This window comes from Tenrec ecaudatus, chromosome 7 (assembly GCF_050624435.1).
Source record: "Tenrec ecaudatus isolate mTenEca1 chromosome 7, mTenEca1.hap1, whole genome shotgun sequence".
Lineage (NCBI taxonomy): Eukaryota > Metazoa > Chordata > Mammalia > Afrosoricida > Tenrecidae > Tenrec > Tenrec ecaudatus.
In genome coordinates, this window is record NC_134536.1 from 132,921,102 (window position 1) to 132,937,921 (window position 16,820).

The window sequence follows — 16,820 nt, forward strand, 5'->3', positions numbered from 1 at the left end:
CAGATTTTTTTTCACTGTTGCTGTAAATGTGAAATGTCCAAAAACAAGATAGTTGATGCGTAAGGACAAAGTGTATTGCTACATTAATTTTTTCTTTTGGTTACCATTTCCTTTGAATATCTTTTTCAATCCTATGCTAGTAATCTTTCCAAATTCTTATATTTTAGATATGTTTTCTATAAATAGCATATAGTTGAGTTATCAAAATCTAACCTAGTAGTCTTTAGTATTGGGTTGGTAACCATTGTTCACTTCTGTTTATTTTGATTACTAACACAATGAGTTCCAGTGTTGAGTTTAATTTGTCCTTTCTAGTCACAATAGGGATCCTTAGTGGTGCTAGGGTTGGGTTAACTGCAAAGGGACAAGGTTGGTGGTTCAAACCCCCCAGCTACCCTGAAGAAGGTGAGATTGTCTGCTCCTGTAAAGGTCTACAGCAGCGATTCTCAAACGGTGGGTCGAGACCCCTTTGGATCACCTGATTCATCACAGTAGCAAAATGACAATGATGAAGTAGCAACGAAAATAATTTTATGGTTTTGGGTGGGGGGGTCACCACAACATGAGGAACTGTATGAAAGGGTCGCGGCATTAGGAAGGTTGAGAACCACGGATCTATAGCCTCAGAAACCCTAAATAGGGGCCCCGTGGGTCAGAGTCATCTCATCAGCAGTGGGTTTAGTTTGGGTTTTGGCTATCACATGATTTGTTGTTTTTGTTTGCTTATTTGTTTGCTTATTTGTTTGTTTATCTGGTTTTGCTTTCCTTGTTTTCCCCCAGGGTTCCATATTGACATGGAAGCTATGGATACTATTTTTATTATCATAAACATGAATTTTAATTGGTGAAGTCTTCAGTTAATTAATAATTCTATTCACTTCTAAACGTGTACCAAAACCTTAAAACATTTTCATTTGGAACTTACACCATCTTAAACATAATTGTTGTCCAGTTATTTAACAGTATTGTTTTTGTATTATTCTTCCCTTTCCCAAATTTATCATTAGTATTCATATTGTTTTTACAGGCACTACTTTTCTAGATTTGCCCTTATATTTATTAATTTACTTTTACTGTTTCTTCTTACGTTATTTCCCTTCTTCCTTTTGAACTGAATGTTCTTCCTGAAGTATATTCTTTCATTGTCCATCAACAAGGATCTGCCTAGTTTATATCTTACTGATATAGTTAAAGTTTATTGTGCCAACCTGGCCAATAAACACATGTGGGGTTAATTCAAGGGTGGAGCGATAAATGGCTCTGTGAGCCTCACCTTTCAAGTTCCCAGGTCTCTTGCTTTGTGATGGTCAGACCAGGGTGCAGCTGCCTTAGCCAGTTCCCTGCTTCAGCTGGCAAGGCTTACTTCCTGCAAGACACCCCTGAGGAGAAGCCTCATTAACCTGCCCTGGTGCAGCCTGGGTGCTGGAGCAGCCGGGTGGAGACCCCTGCCAGTTCTGAGATGCGTACACACTCATTGATTCAGCTTTCCTCCTGCAGGTGGTGTCATTGTGTGCCTTTTGTGATATTGAGCAGGACTTTGTAGATCAGTGTCAGACATATGGGCTAACGTTAGACTTGTGGGCTTGGGCAGCGCTAGGTTGGGATATTTTCTTGATGTGCACTTAGCCTTTATATAAAACTCTCTCTTATACATGAGTTTTTGTGGATTTGTTTCTCTAAAGGACCCAGACTAATACATTGTAGTACCTTGGGAGTGTGGTACTGGAGAAACAAGTCATAAGATGGAGAGTGGATGTTTGTGTGACCTCTCCCTCATGGTAGTTTTTCTTCTTGTCTAGCCAGAGGTCAGATAAAGCCACACTGTTTACTCGGTTGTTTCTGGGGAAAATAAAGAAGTAGGAAAATAAAAAGTTTGTAAGCCCATTTACTTTCAGCCATTAAAATCTGATCTTTAGATGGGTTTAGGCTATGCCTTTAAAAAAAGATATGTCCCACCCAGTTCTTTAGAGTACACAGGAACCAATGGTCCTTGTCAGAAGCTGAAAAAAAATCTGGAACCATGAAGAAAACTCCTATAGGAGCCTGTGAGCAGGTTAAAATGCTTGCTAGGTGACCACCTGGATCTACTTGTTGAGTAGAAGTGGGAGAAATGTAGCAATAAAGAGACGGGTTGAGTTTGGCCACTGACACCTGTGGACTTGGCTTACAGGGGACAAAAAAATGAGAGCGGGTTGACTGGTCTGAAGTTCATACCTGGCACGAGGGGGCTAGGCTTGCTGAGTATTGGTGAAAGCCCAGGTCTAAAGGCAAGGCAACCAATGTGCACCCTATGGAGGCTGAGTGAGGCAGCCCACATTGAGTTGACCAGAACCTGACCAGCTGAAGATTTTTGAGCCTGTGAACTGGGGCATATCGTTGCTGACTTTATGGATGGCCTGTCTGGATTTGACTTTGCTTATGGATGCAGACTTCACAAGGTTCCAACTGGAATGAAGATTTCTTCATGTCAAAAAATGATTGTCTTCTCAGAGCACTGGGTTGATGTAAGTGGGCAGTAGATGAATTGGAGACCCAAAATTGGGGGGATAAAGGCATGAAGTGGTTAGCTTACAAATTTCACAGGTGAGGAAACATATTCACAGGATTAAAGTGTGTTTCTTAATTGCAATTGTGAGGTCAAAGAATTATGCACAGGTGCCAAGTTGGCAAGGGGTGTATTGATATAAAGTTTATTGTGCCAACCTGGCTGATAAACACATGTGGGGTTAATTGAAGAATGGAGAGATAAATGGCTCCATGAGCCTCACCGAGTAGAAGCCACATGGACCTACCCCAATGCAGCCCTGGCTGCTGAAGCAGCCACGTGGAAACCCCTTCCCGCGCTAAGATGCTTACACATTCACTGATTTGGCTTTCCTCCTGCAGTCTAGATTCTGTGTGTCAAGAGCTCTTATGTGTACCAGTGTACATGCTCTGATCTAGCCAGATTTGTAAGATAGAACTGGGGTCATGATAGTGGTGGGGAGGAAACAAAGAACTAGAGGAAAGTCTATTTCATCAGTGCACCCTGGCTGGCTCACCCCTTCCTTGTGACCCTTCTGTAAGGGGATGTCCAATTGTCTACAGATGGGCTTTGGGTCTCCACTCCACCCCTCCTTGGTTGCATCAGTATGATTATTTGTTTTGGATCTTCTTATGCCTGATACCTGATTTTGTCGATGCCTCATGATCACACAGGCTGGTTTGCTTCTTTCATGTGGGCTTTGTTGCTTCCCAGCTAGATGGCCGTTTGTTTATCTTCAAGCCTTTAAGACCCCAGCTGCTATATCTGCTACCTTAATACTTAACCTATAAATAAATATATGTGCATAAATCTATATTCCCATCATTATATATTAGTATATTTACATATGTGCACGCCTATGTTTACACCTCTCTAAATATATTTTGCCTCCTAGTTCTCTCCTCTATTTCCTTTTATTTTCTGACTGTTCCAGTATCAGATTTGACCTTCATTTGATTCTCTACTACATTGCACTTGATGAAACCCCACCAGGCATTCTATGCCCTCCTTGCTGTTGATTTTAGATCTCTTGTTGTACCCTTGTCCCTGGGTTTGTTAGCGCCCCACTCCCTTTACCCCACCTCTGTCTCTCCCCTGTCCCCCTATAACCATCAGTCCTGTTCTGGTTACCTTGAAAATTCTTTGTTTTCTCCGCTCAGAATTTACTGTGCTTCCTGAATATAGGATTCATATATTTGTCGTTTCTGGGAAATGCAAACCCATTCCCTATTTGAATATTACCTCTTCCTGTTCCCTTAATTTTCTTCTTTGGAAACTCTTATTAAACATGCAGATATGTATGAATCATCTTACTCTGTTTTTCACGTCTCTCACTTGCATATTTTCCACCTCTTTAGTTGCCTGTGTGGCATTTTGAGTGATTTCCTCAGGCAGCAGTTTTTCTTTTCTTGAGTCTCCGACTCAAATTGTGCCCGAACCCAGTCTTGCCTGTGCATTTTCCATTACTTGAACCAATATATTCCATTTTTGTTTTCACACAACTGTAAAGTCTAGTTACCAGTATTTGTAACCTGTGAGTTCTGATAGGTACTCACACAGCTAATCCGTCATTGTATCCCATCAGAAACATCTGTATTCAACACACCCCTTCCTTCCCATCCCACTAACCTCCGCACTGTCACTTACACCACTTAGGTGGCAGACACAGTGCTGTTGGTGTTAGGGGCCATTCAGAGTGACCCTGTATGTACCACAGAACACAATGCGGCCCTGACCTGCACCATCCTCACCATTGACCTTACATTTGAGCCCATCATTGCAGCCACTGTGTCACTCTTGACCCTTGAGGACCTCCCAATGAACAGTCGGAGGAGTGGAAGGAGAATCGGTGGGAAATAATTATAATCGAGGAATTTCCATGTGGCCAAGAAGCGTGGCAGTTGGAAAGTGTGCCCTAGAATTACTCCTTGGGAGATGATTGCCGATCATCATGTTCCGCCTTTATTTCATGCCACGGCTTTCACTGGTTCCTTGGCAACGATGCCAATTATTAGCCGAAAGCCTGGGAGACAGGCATTCAAACAGCATTGAGTGATTGGTTAGTGGATTTTACTTGGGGGATTTGAGAACCTAAGAAAATAGCCATTAAGTAGCCATGGTTTCTATGGAACAGACAAGAAAGAATGGCTCTGCGCAGTGAGAAAAGCCGTTTTCAATGGGAAGCCCTTGGGAGAGAGCGTAAAATCTGACAGTCAGACATTTAACCTGGAGCCTAGTTCCCCACGCCGTTTATGGACCCTTCGTCGGTGGCAAAGAGGAATGGGCCACTATCTAAAGGGATTAATTTTTCAAAAGCCTCAAGCCATTCTTCCCAAATGGGCACAACTTGGATTACATATCCTACTAGTTCACTCTGGACCCCTGTCCCCTTATGGTGTTAATAATATCCAAGGCTCCAAGAGAGGACAGAACCCAAACAAACAAGCACACCCCACGTGTGTGTTCCCCAGTAGAATGGTGCCCTCAGGTCTGGCTCGGCTGTTACCTATGTGGAAGTCGCTCACCAGGCCTTGCTCCTGTGGCACTGCTGGTAAATAGCAACTGCCAGCCTCCAGGTCGGTAGCTGAGCACAGGCCATTTGCACAACGCTGGGATCTCCCAACGCCTCAGGGAAGAAAATTGGTCTTTTCAGCTCCAGTTACTGCTCTTAAATATGATGAAGAGCTAGTGATCATTTCAATGTTTCCCCAGTCAATGACCAATACAGCACAGGTACCCTCCAGAGAGGGTCCCTGCTTGGACCCATAACTAGATGGCATCTGCCTAATATGAGTGCGGTGTCTATGCCTCTCTCTCAGTAACTAGATTTAGGAAACCGAGAGTCCTCTGTCCTCACGAACCCTTTAATGACGTTGGAGGTTACATCGATTCAAAGAAAGAGACTCCTTCCTTGTCCTTGGCTCCACGGGGCCCACGGGAGCTTGGAGAGGGGGAGTGCAGGGAAGAAATGTCCAGGAATCCGGGCATGATGTGATTCGTGTGCTGTTGGCTGCACCAGTTGGTCTTGCATCTATTTCCGAGATGAATTTTCCTGACCATTTGCTTTCTGTGCCATTTCTACTATTTATTTTGTCACTTGGCTCACACCAGGCCTGAGCTTGACTTTGGTCCATACGTCTGGAAAGAACAGTGCAGTTCATTCTCCTTCCACATAGGCTGCTCTTTTAATAAAACTGTTTTTCGGTTTGCCTTTTTTTTCCCCCCTTGGTTCTGTTTGGGGTTTTTTAAATTTCTTATGCAGTATGGTTGATCACAGCATTTGGTAACAGGATAAAATCTGATAATTTGCTTAAAATGAGTCACTTCTGCGCCAGCTGGGGAGCCCCGTGACTCATAATTACAAGTTCAAAGACTGCCTGTTTCTAACAGGAGGAAGCCCAGCCAGAGCGGCTTTCAGCATGCTCCCTCTCTCATTCTTTATATCCAGAGAGCAAATGACAGCCTCGGGCAACCCAAAGCTCATTAAGGAGCCCAGTGAAGGGAACGACAGAGAGCCTCCTGAACTTGAGCAGAGAGGACAGTCTCTCACAAGCCCAGTGAGCCCCCAGCAGTTAACCAGAACCTGGGGCATCCACCCCTGACTGATTCCTACTCTGGATGGGTGCCCGTCTGAGTAGCTTGGAGCCACGTCAAACTTAGGTTCTTCGACCCTCCTCTTTGCTTCTCATCCTGCCCTGGAAGCAGCTGGGGACAATCAGGGCCCCATGCCCTTGGCATCCTTCTCCCCCATCCAATTCTGCTTCTAGCCGAAGGAAAAGGCACAACAGCCAGAGGGAAACTTAGACCAGAGTCATGGATGGAAACCCTGGGGGGAAATGCACATGTGCTGCCCCCACAGGGGGAGAGAAGGGGAAGAGAGCAAGGGCCCCCACAGAGAGCAGAAGGAAGGTCCCGGGGGGGGGGGGGTTGGGGCAGATGGGTGGCTTCCACTCAGTGTCTCAAGGCAGCCCGTCGCTCCAAAAAAGAGATGCTGTTGGTCATGTGGAGGCCGGTTTGTCCCACCCACTAGCAGTTTTAGCTGCAAAGACAGGGTATGCGTCCATTCCCCAACTGAGCAGCCTACAAAGAGTCTCCAAGGAGATCATGAAGATACGATGGCAGAGTGTGCGGTGTCGCAGAAGATCAGAGCAGACCCTTCACCTGAAGGAGCGACTCAGCTGGAAAGGCCCAAAGGAAATAAGGCGACATGATTGCAGCCGTGTTGGCCAAATCAGGCCAGTCCTCTTCACCAAGAGCATTTTAGTCGGAGGTTGAAAACAGAGCTTTGCTCACTGTCAGCTGCCGCCCAGGGGCTTGGGAGATTTGTCAACACATACCTACCTGAGCTGCAACCAAAGCCCTTGATGACTACAGGTTTGAGCACTTGACAAATTACAACCCCCCAATGCTGGTGCAAAAGGAGATGCATTTCCAGCTGGGGGAGGGGGTTTGGGGAGTGGGGGCTCTGTGGAGAAATCATTTACTCAGGGTTCTGTCCATTCTTTATGGGCCTCTCCTGCCAATTCTCGTTCCAGACCAGCCTAACTGTCCAAGGTGAGGGAGGTCAACAAACTGGTGTCCAGAGCCTACACAGGACAGTCCTGGGTCCTTTCCGTATTCAAATCCTCCAGACCCTGCCAGGAAGGGCATTACGAGCAGCCTCTTTTGAAGGAGGACGCTGGGGACTATTGGCAGGGTCATGAATGGAAGGGGACTTTCTTCATAGCATCTGACTCACCTGTCACGAGCCCTCCCAGACCTTCCCTTCTCAGCTCCTCGGTCTCCGTCAGCTCTCCGCAGAAGCTGGGGTCTCGGGTCTTCCGTGCATTCATTGATCTGTGCTACTGACTGTCTCATACGTGCTTGACACAGCATGTGTGCATGGCTTACCTCCCAGAACCCTCTTTCAATGGTGTCTTCTCCAATTGCTCTGCCCCACACAGCATGGCTTGATCCTTCCCTCTCCAGGCATAGGTAACTGCTTCCGACCCACTTCGCCTGGCACGCAGGACCTCACCACGCCATCCACTCCCAACCTCCTTCCCTACCACACACACAGACACATGTACTGTCACTTCCATTTCACATGGGGCGAGTCAAGGTCGCAGAAATTAAGTAACTCGTTCAAGTTCATACTCAAGTAGAGGGCCCTTTTATACCCAGCTTCTCTCTGGGCACCTCCGAGCTCAGCGCTGTTCTTCCTAGAATACTGGTCTTCCGTTCAGAACTTCTGCTCTGGCATTCCCTGTAGGAGTCTCGCCAGCAGCAATGACCCAGAACCGCACTGTGCAAAGACCTGCTCCCCAAAGAGCCTTTCTTCTGACCCACCCAGTAGCTTCCCCTACCAGTCATCAGAGAGCCCTGGTGCCTTAGTGGGTGGGGCTGCAGTTGGAACCCACACCAGTCGCCCCCCAGGAAAAAGATGAGGCTGCCCGCTCCTGTAAAGATTGAAAGTGTCCGAAGCCCAACAGGGCAGCTCCACTGTGTCCTGTAGCGTCGCTGTGGGTCAGATGGGCTCAATACCAGTGGGTTTGGGATCATTCACAACTCTCCGCTTCCTCTTTTAATTGGGTCTATTAATAAGCTTTCTGAGACTATAAATATTTTCATGAGCAGCCAGCCTCATCTTTGTCCCACAGAGCAGCTGATGGGTTTGAACTGCTGACCGTACAGTTAGCAGCCCAGTGCCTAACTCACAACCCCATCAGGACTATATTAATGACCCCAAACCCAGTGGTCGCTGAGTTGATTCCAAAGAGTATGTATGGGTTTGTTTCTCTGTTTGTTGGCTCTCACCTTCAATAGATTTTAAGCTCATCAACAAAAGTAGACCTTTGTCCTCTGCTACAATCTCAGCTCCAAGAACGGGACCTGGCATATAGTGGGCAATACATAAATACCTATTGTGTGAATGATTGAATGAGTGACCTTTGGCATAAGATCTGGGCAGCCGCATGCTCACTGCAGCATTATTGGCATTGCCTGCATATAAAAATCATCTAGAAGTTCAATTTTAGGGGAATGGGTTATATCTTTAAATAGTACACACCATTAAATATAATAGTCACAAAGATTTCACTGACAGAGAAAGGATTATGAGCTAAAGTTCAGCAAAATAAAAAGGCTACAGAATGGTATGTAAATTATTATCTTAACTGTGGTTTTAAAAAGGTGTAGGAGAAAAGCATGTGAAGACGGTGGAGGGATTGCGAATGTTTGGGTTTTCTTGGTTTGTTTGTTTGTTGCACCACTGGCCATTTCCCAGTCTTTCTGTAATAGGCAGAGTGCTTGTCTTTGGTCATTAGAAAAGCTAACGCTTTGCTTTCTACATATTCCTGTCCCATCAACAAAAATACAGAGATTGACATCTTTTGGATTTGCCTTCTGGATCAACTATGTTTCCTTTCTGAGTGCCCTAAGATAATGCCTGGGTGATTCATGAAGCACCATGGTAACTGACTTCTTTCTGCTGAGGATATACAAAGGCAGGCATGGACATTCAATTGACTTTTAACACTACAACGTTCTGAAATGATCAATAATCCTAGCAATTCTCTCTCTCTCTCTCTCTCTCTCTCTCTCTTTTGCTTTTTCACTCTCACTCTTTCCTGCTCTCTTTATTTCTTAAAAGTGGAAAAACTCTGGGGAATTTATATTCCATTTCTATGTGTAGTTTAGCTTGGCTTCCCTGAGTAATCATGACTTATAAGTCTCAAATACAGAAACTAAAAGCCCAACCAAAACAAGCTCAAAACCACCACAAAGATAAAAACTTAGTGAGAGAGGGATGGCAGGGGGAGGAGCTGCTGAGTTTCATCAGGGGGTGGGTTAAACAGGGCAAAGACCAGTGGAAGTTGGTGCAAGCCAGGTGTCTCAGAAAGAAAAACCATTTTTAAAAGCATGACTGTGAGTGCAAAGAAAAGAGCACTCACAGGCCAGGGGTCAGGATCTTCGGCGAACATTTGGGGCACGAGATATGAAGTCAAGGGCAGAGGTGCAAATCCGGGACCTATTCTCATTTAAAACTCTCTTCTATCAAGTCAATGCTGAGACACAGTGACCCTATAGAGCAGGGTAGGACTGCCCCTGTGGTTTTCCAAGACATAACTCTTTATGGGAGTAGAAAGCCCCATCTGTCTCCTGAGGAGCAGCTGGTGGTTTCAAACTGCTGACCTTTGAGATCACAGCCCAATGTGCAACCACTATGCCATCCAGGCACCTTTGGGACCCTTTTAGATGACTCACTTCCAAAAGGACTGTGACTCCTCTCCCTCTCTCTCTCTTTCCCATCCTTCCTGGTGCTGGAGAAGAAGCCATCAACAAGATAAATAAGCCTTTGTGGAGTGTCCACACTACACAGTGCATGCAAGCATGCCATTCCACCTGCTAATAAACACACGCATCGATGATATACCACTAAGCAGAATGATAGAGTAGAAAACTAGTGGGGAGAGGAGCAAAGAAGCTGAGGACTGAGTAACGGGTCGATCATCATAAAGATTTAGGGGGCAAACACTCCGAGCACAAGGAGCAAGCAGCAACTGTAAGGGCTCGGAGGCAGGAATAAGCTTGGCATCATTGAGGAGCTAAAAGAGGTCTGCTGTCTGAAACACTGCTGAACATGGATCAGAATCAGCTAGGTTGTTGTCTAGTCACAGGTAACACTACGCCTCAGTGACTTGTCATAACAGAATTTATTCCCCATGCATACCCCATGCCTGAGAGGGGTCGGACTCCCCGCTCCACAATCACCAGGAAGCCAAGCTGTCTTAGACTCTACATCTGGAATGACACTAGCCACCAGAGGGAGGGCACGAGAATGTAGAGAACCGTTCCTTGGCTCTGGAGGGCTTTCCCCAGGAAGTCCTGTGCGTGGGACCGCCCCGCCACCCACAGCCCTCCCCTGGGCCTTTCAAGCGTCACGGGGCGGTGAGTTGGATCGGAGCATGTGGAATATCTGATCAATGTTATTGCCCTTCTGAAGGTCAACTAAAGTGAGAACAGAAAGCTGGGCGTGCTTCTGGTGTGAGCAAATGCTGTGCTCACGGGGAATCTGAAAAGACCATTTCAACGGGGTCAAAATCTCACGGTCAGTGAGTTGACGCCTACTCATAGCAACCCTGTATAACTGCCCCTGTGGGGTTCCAAGACTGTACCTCTTTATGGAAGTAGAAAGCCCTGTCCTTCTCCCAAACTACTGGTGGTCTCGAACTGCTTACCTGCACATCACAGCTCTTTGATGGAGTAGAGAAGATGAAACTTCTGTGTGGCGGAGAGAATGGAACGTAGGGAATACCGAAACCAACCCACTACCGTCAAGTCAGTTCCCAGTCAGAGCAACCCTACAGAGCAGCGGTTCTCAACCTGTGGGCTGTGACCCCTTTGGGGTCGAACAACCCATTCACAGGGGTCGCCCGATTCATAACAGTAGCAACATGACAGTGCTGAAGCCGCGATGAAAATAATGTTATGGTTGGGGGGTCACCACCGTAGGAGGAACTGTATGAAAGGGTCCCGGCATGAGGAAGGTTGAGAACCACTGCTCTAGAAGGTTGCTGACACTGTGTATCAGCAGGTAACCTCAACTTTCTCCTGCAGTGCAGCTGGTGGATTCCAACTTCTAACCTTGAGATTAACAGCCCAATGCTTACTCAACAGTGCCACCAGTGCCCCCAGGAGAGGGACAGAGACAGTGAGCATACACAGGTCTGGGGAAGCATTGAAGAAGTGGAAAGATAACTAAAACATTAGCAGGGTGAAGGTTATTCTCTGGTCTGAAAGTCGCTCTTCCCAAAAACTGCCACTGAGTCAATCCCAACTCTTAGCGACCCTGTAGGACAGTAGAACTGCCCGGGTAGGTTTCCCAGGCTGTAAATCCTGCCGGTGGTGGATTTGAGCTGCTGACCTCCAGGTTAGGAACCCACTGTGATGCCACCATCCCTCTCTAGCTAGATGATCTTGTCTCTTATTTCATGGATAAAATCCCAGCCAGTGAACGTGGATACTTTAACCTTCGATCCCCTACTACAAATTCAAATATAGCTACATCAATCTCCAACTCGAGATGAACTGTAGAATATATCATTGTTCATAATCCAAGGAATTATGGATTATGAAGGGGACGTTGCTGAGGCCAGCGAGAAAGAGAGCTGGAAGAAGGCAGGAGGGGCATTTGGGAACTAAAGGCCAAGTGGGGGCCTTGGCCTTGGCCTTGATACCATCGTGGGCGCATTTTCCACAATAACCCTAGGGAACACCTGGAGAGTGGGTACACTTGAGGCTGCTGGTGGACCTGGCGTGGGAGAACAAGGAAGTAAGTCCCTATCCGGTTGCATTTATGGCTATTTTCTCCATGAGATTAGGTTGATTCTATGGAATGGGCCTGGCTGGCGTGGTCAGGAAGCAGGAAACACAGGAGCCAGCCTAATGGCTGAGCAGTCTCTCTCTGAATTGCTAAGCCGTTATTTGCAGCTAACTTAAGAAGACTCCCACTGGGTTAAAGTAGTTCTTGTGCTCAGAACAGCCTGCTGAGTGTTAGAAGACTTGGGTTTTCTTGTTTTTTGGGGTTTTTTTTTTACTTCTGATGATGATAATAACAACTCATTTTTACACATTTGCCTTGTACAATGTATTTCATAACCATTCACTCATTCTGTCAAGTGCTTTTAAAGAAGTGATTCAAAACGGCCTTCTATTTCCTTTATTATTATTTTTATTGTAAACTGTACACACAGAGAGCTGCAGTGAAGATCTAGGGACAGTTTAACAAATATTGCTTTGGGAAGAAATAAATTCCCACTGTTTGGGAGAAGCATAGGAGGGGTATTTCTGAAACACTGGGAGTGTCTTTAGATCCAGTGCCTTTGATCTCAATCCCTGAGATAGTTAAGGTTTATTTTGTCAACCTGGCCGATAAACACATGTGGTATTAATTGAAGGGCAGAGAGATAAATGACCCGGTGAGCCTCAACTTTCTAGTTCTCGGGTTTCTTGCTTTGTGATGGTCGCACCAGGGTGCAGCTGCCTTAGCAGTTCCCTGCCTCAGCTGGCAAGGTTCACTTCCTGGGAGACATCCCCAAGGAGAAGCATGGATCTACCCCAGTGCAGCCCTGGGTGCTGGAGCAGCCGAGTGGAGACCCCTGCCAGCACTGAGATGCTTACACATTCACTGACTCGGCTTTCCTCCTGCATTTGGCATCATTTCATGTGTTTTGTGAGATGGAGGAGGACTTTGTAGATTGGTGGTGGACATATGGGCTAATGTTGGACTTACACTTTATATAAACTGAATGTATACTTATCTTTTATATAAAACTATCTCTTTTTTAATATTTTATTAGGGACTCATACAACTTATCACAATCCATACATATACATACATCAATTGTATAAAGCACATCTGTACATTCTTTGCCCTAATCATTTTCAAAGCATTTGCTCTCCACTTAAGCCCTTTGCATCAAATCCTCTTTTTCCCCTCTCCCCCCCGCTCCCCCTCCCTCATGAGCCCTTGATAAGGGAGAGTAGAGGGTGAGTGGGTTGGAAAGGGGGAACTGATTACAAGGATCTATGTGTGACCTCCTCCCTGGGGGACGGACAACAGAAAAGGGGGTGAAGGGAGATGCCGGACAGGGCAAGATATGACAAAAAAATAATTTATAAATTATCAAAACTATCTCTTATACATATCTGACTTTCTGTGGATTTGTTTCTCTAAAGTACCCAGATTAACACAACCCCCCAAAGGGATGTCCCGTCCTTCTCCTACCACCTGCCCAGCCAGGCCCCTGTGTCTGTCTTCCTGTGGGTCTGGCTTCAGTCTGGCTGTTTCTGAGTTTGTCATGTTCTCCTGCCTACCTGTGCTTCCATTACTTTCTGTTACTAACAGTCCGGGTTTTGCTACTGTGAATATTTGTACAAGTTATTGTTTGGGGTCCATTTTTCTACTCGCTCCCTGAAATCAATTGGAATTCCAGTTTCAAGAAAAGAAAAATGATTGCACTAGTGATATAGCGCATCCCTGCTGATTCATTCCATCCGCAAACCATTCTTTCAGTGCAGTGTCGGCTGTGCTCCAGGCACTGAGCTGGGAACTGCGGCCATGGAAAGGGGACATTGGAGGAGAGGGGAGCAAGGAGGTGAAACTGTTCCAGCAGCACATCATTGCTAAACTATCCATTGCGTCCCAAATGGGGCTGTGCATAACGTGTTACATCCTCTTATGGATCCTTCTCAACCATGTTAGCCCGCTGATTCTGGCTCATCGTGACCCCCAACCCCGTGTGTGGATCTAGCCTTGATCTTTTGAAAGTAAACCGCCAGGTCTGTTGTCCAGTGAACCTCGGGGGGGGGGGGGGATTTGAACCACCAACCTTGTAGTTAGCAACCACTCACTCAACGCTCTGTATCAACCAGAGGCTCCACTCCATGCAGTCACGTTGCTGTTGCTATTGATTGCCGTCAAGTCTTGACTCATCCCAACTGCCTGGGACACAGTAGGGTCTTCCAGGCTGCCATCTTTAAAGGAGCAGCTCTCAGAGGCCTGTGCCCACAGGTGGGTTCAGACATGCTTAACTGCGGCACAACCAGAGTTCCTCTCAGTCACAGGAAGGGGTGGGGGTCGCGATCAGCCTCATTTTATAGATGAGGAAACTAAGCCTTCAAGCTCCCTCCGAGGCAAGCCCGCGATCATACAGCTAAGGGAAACCAGCCCTGAAACTCAGGTCTCCTGACTGCAAATCCCACACCCTTGCCCCAGTCACTGGCGGAGAGTAGCAGAAGAGTGGCCCGACATTACTCTCGAAGGTGGAGCTAGAGAGTCTCCTTCAGCCGTGTGAGGGAGGCGCCACTGCCCCTCGGTCCTGTGCTCGGGAATCTCCTGGGCCAGCATTGTGCCCAGACCTACCTAGAGGTCACATGAGCACAAACCCTATAGCCACCAAAGAACGCCCCCCCCAAGGTCCTGCCCAGCCACTCTCGTGGTAGCACCTGCACAAGGTGGGGTCCCCCACTGCCACCACCACGGCTTGGCCTGGAGCTTCTTGTCCTTCCGCTTCTGCCCCTCAATTCATAGAAAACCTGGCTCAGGACAAACGTTCCTTGGATAATCTCCCCCTCCCCCCCCCACCCCCTGCTCCTTTCTTCTCCTTCATCATCATTATGCCCTCCCTACAGGTGACTGTCGGCGCACAGTATCTTGGTCTCCTCCAACCTTTCCACATAAACCCTGGCCTTGCCCTGCCCCCAGGCAGGACGTAGAGTTCAAGGGTAATATGTCTTATTGATCCAGAGCTAAACTTAGAACTGGCCTCTCGGTGGAATGGATGCTCTGGTCCTTGGGAACAGATGGTCTGCTTCATTAATTGACTCCCTGCTTGAGTGAATAAGCAAATGATATGTTTCAACAATTAAATGCTTTCCAGAGAAGTAGTCCGTATACAGAGAGAGCTGGTGGAGAGCTGATGGTGACCTTGGGGTCCTTTTTAACTGTTGTCATAGCCAACATTCGTTGGGGAAGATGATTCTCTTCCTCTTAACCGTCTTTCTCGTTGCCTCCTTGTCCTATTCTCCTGGTCCCCCCGATGGAACAGCTTCTCTCAGCCGTGGGGTGCCCTCCCCAGTTTCTGGCTCACATCGGTCTCCAGCTCCTCTGGGACGCCATATGCCTTCACGGTTTCCATTCCACACGCCAACTCACAATGCTCCAGCACGTCTTGGTCTTCTCTAATTGTCTCTGACCTCCTGTCCCCACAGTCCTGACCTCAGTGGGTGGGTTAGCGTTTATGAGGTCATATCTACTTGGGAATGATTTTCACTGAGCAACACAGTGTACAACTCAGAGTCGGGCGAGCCTGGGATCAAACCCCGGCTTTGTCATTTGCTAATGGTGTCACTTGTCACCTCTTTCAGCTTCAGTCAGCTTACCTGTAGAGTGGATCGGTACGCCCTAGTTTACTGCATCACCGTGAGAGTTCTGTGGGACATCATACATATATATATAAGATCTCTAAACACCCACCAAGCATTAGCTCTCTCGGCACCTTCTTGTGATAATGAATTGAGTCGTATCTGTGAACTATGGAAAATGGCCGGCACAAAGGAGGTCCTGAAAACCCCTCTTCTGTTTCCCCCTCTTAGTTTGTTCTTTCCAGAGAATGAGCGTCAGCACCACTGCCTTCGGTTTTGCCTTTCCCGCACTTCTAAGGCGCAGCAAGAGCATTATATTTAGACCTACATGCATTTCCAGGAAGGGCGGTTCTCTTGCTGGTAGGCTAGAAGGCAATGCCCTGATTCTCTTTGTAAAGTGTGTGGAGATAAATTTGAGATCAGAGTAGGATCTATTCCGAATGCCGGCATTGCTAGGAGAGCTTGCCTCGTTTTCCAGACAACAGGACATGCCAGCAGTGTTGCATCTGCTTCCCCAAGACGCTGACACGAGGACTGAGCTCATCAGGGTGGAAGCGAGGCAACAGGACCCCGGTGACTGTCCTCTGACCTCATCAGGGACACCTCAGCCTTATGGAGCCCTGTGCCATCACCCCCATTCCACGTAATTTGCAGCCTCGTTCTAGGCTGAAAATGGACACTCCCTTTCACTTAATTGTGCCTTTCAGCCTTTAACGTCCAAAGAGCCAGGACACACCTGCCCTCTGGCCCCAGGTGGCACCCAGGTTGGTCCAAATCTGAGGTATTGAATTAACCATGCTCTTTCCAAGCGGCCTCATCTCTGAGTGAGGATCGGCGGCAAAGACTCCATCGAAGCTGTGTGGCCAGGCAGCAGGAGCCGCAGCATGCTGTCTTGTTTCATGGAAACCTTACCGGCCTCCAGCTTCCTGGGTTAACGCCAAAACACAGAACCGCCCACAGGCCTCAGACTGCCCTCCAAGCTCTCAAGGGGGGGGGGGGGGGGTTCTGAGCCGTCCACGGGTGCTCTTGCTCCCGAATGAGGACAGTCACAGAACAAAGAGTGCTCTGCTTTAGGAAAGTGAGGGCTCGCTGTGGACCATCTTCAGGACCATTTGAGAGCATCTTAGCAGGCATGCCCACGCCCTTGGCACATCAGGTCTGTCTTGATTTGCTCAGGCGAAGCTCCAGGACTCAGTCACCGAAGAGGGTGAATCAGACACAGTAACCAAGACAAAGAGAAAACACAACCTGCCCTTGAATGCTGCTCCCGAACTCCAGCCCAGCCTGCAGGCTCTGCCCTGCGGGGCCCACTCAGGTTGCTGGTGGGATATGTGATTTCTGGCACCACGAGTCGGGAACCCATTTGATTTATTTAGATGTGGTGCCACCA